The sequence below is a fragment of the Oryzias melastigma genome, linkage group LG18, assembly GCF_002922805.2.
Source record: "Oryzias melastigma strain HK-1 linkage group LG18, ASM292280v2, whole genome shotgun sequence".
Lineage (NCBI taxonomy): Eukaryota > Metazoa > Chordata > Actinopteri > Beloniformes > Adrianichthyidae > Oryzias > Oryzias melastigma.
The window spans coordinates 16,708,756-16,710,873 of record NC_050529.1 but is presented as its reverse complement, the minus strand read 5'-3'; the positions used below and the strand labels follow the sequence as shown (position 1 = coordinate 16,710,873).

The following is a 2,118-nucleotide window of genomic DNA, read 5'->3' as shown; positions in this document are numbered from 1 at the left end:
TAACTCCTGAAGTTGGTTTGATTCTCTTTCAGTCTGTGAGGATTTCATTGATCTGATCGTCTACAGAAGCTGAAACTTCTTCTGATTTTTCACAGAGAAGGAACTAAAGGAAGATTTTAATCCAGCGCCAAAACATTTGTTCTGGTTAAAGTCCAAAAGATGATAAAGCTGTTAGGAGGACAAAGTCGATCTGAAAGTTAAGACGTAAATGCTGTGATTAAAAAAATAAAAATTAAACAACTGTAATGCAGTAAAAGTCGACACAGTGGTTAAATAATCTGCAAAGAGAATCCAATATTCTCTAAATGTCATTTTAAAGGTTTTTTTTCAATATAAAGTGTTCAGTTTCTACAAATCTCAGTAGAGATGTAGCCTCAGACTAAAAAGCTTAAAAGATTAATTAAAGATGTTAAAAACACATTTTTTTTTATTTAGATTCTCACAAAGAAAGCAGAGTGGAGAGTATTCATGTGTTTCTCTGGACAAAAAGACGTCTATCTTTCAGAGATTATTTATCTGCAGTCATTCCAGTGAAGTTAATCATTTTACATTGATCCCAGCCAACTAGAAGCAGAACCTTTTGGGTTTTGAAGTGTTCAGATGACCGTCTCCCACAGTAAATCTCTGAGTAGGACCTCGTCTGGCCCGTCTTGTCTTGCCTTCATCCTCTTATCCATTTTAGAACGCTGCAGGTGTTTTCATAAATCCAGATTTTATATGAGCATTTCTTTGTTTTTAATCTCCCCTTCTGTGTCGATGCACATTCTGATTGATTATTTTAAGATAGATCTATTCTTGGTTTGAATATATATACATATATATTTATGTTATCATTCTCCTCAAAGTTTTCAAAGACTTCTACAAAAAGGGTGTTCTGCTGCTGTGGTTCCAGAGGAAGACTGCCCCCTACAGGAACATCAACAGAACTTCTACATCTGGTTGGTTGACAACATTCGAATGTGGCCAAAAAGGCAAAATGAAGTCATATTTCTGCTTTTTTTTTTCTTTTCTTTTTCTCAGATTAAAACTCTGAACTCTGTTATATCACTGTGACCCAAATCATTTGTGTTCCTTTACTTATCTGCATCTCCACCTCTGAAACACCTCTTATGTGAAAGTGGTGATTTTAGTGTTTTTAACATCTTGTAGCAGCATTTTTCTGATGATGGAGAGTAAATAAACACCGAAAATTGAACTTAAGCTTAAATATCTGAGCATTTGTTATTAAAATTGTTGTGAATCAGGAGCATTTTGTTGAGATAAATCATATTTGTCATAAATATGCTGGACGGTCCACAAGCTCCCTGCTCCTCTCCATTCTGATGGATCCACAGATTCTTGAACGTCTTTGTTTTCCTCATTCAAACTGGTATCTGGATCAAAACTGTTCGGTCAGGAAATTGAAAGTATCTGAAAGGATTCAATAATATTTCAGAAAACTAAACTTTCTGGTCTTTACAAGATTTATGAACATCAAGAAACTTGATCTAAGTTTCTCTTTTCTGTCCTTCAGGCTTGATTTCTTAAAGAAACATATTTTCGTTTCAAGAAGAGGAATTTGGAGCACTGAGCAACAGTTCAGGTCTCTCTGTTCTTGTAAATGTTTCCGTCCAGAAATACAAAAGTGAATTTCTATGTTTGAAGATGTTTCTGTTTAAAAGAATATTTTAAAGCTCTGATTATTGGAAATACCTAAAATACATTGATTTTAATCATAAAATTATTTCTGATGTTTGTTAACTTTTTCTTTCTTAAGTAAGAGTAAAAAACAAAGTTCTATTTTTAAACTCGATCTGTGAATTTATAGTAATAGACTGATGTAAAACATTTTTAAAAGTATTTTAAATGGAAGTAAAAATGGGTTTAAACTTAGTAGAAGTTAAAAAGTGTATTTGAAATGCTGTATAATAACAATGTTTATTGAACAGAGTGAGTGCTCCTGTTTCATCTATTTGATAGTCTTCTTCACTGTTTTTATTACAGATTTAAATGAATTTTCCTCATTACTAAGGTGTATAAAATCACTGTAATCACTGTACTTTGACCTGGAAACTGTAACAAAACTAAAAAATGAATAAGATAAACAAACAAATCTTTACTCAACAGGTCGTCCTCACT

General features: G+C 32.6%; 1 long non-coding RNA gene across 1 annotated transcript in view; it reads left to right on the top strand.

Moving 5' to 3' along the window:
• LOC112156473 overlaps positions 1–2,118 on the top strand; it is a 6,326-nt gene that overhangs the window by 2,189 nt on the left and 2,019 nt on the right. Inside the window, exon 2 of the long non-coding RNA XR_002920970.2 lies at positions 1,514–1,582. This is a non-coding gene — a long non-coding RNA (uncharacterized LOC112156473). The remainder of the gene's footprint in view (positions 1–1,513; positions 1,583–2,118) is intronic.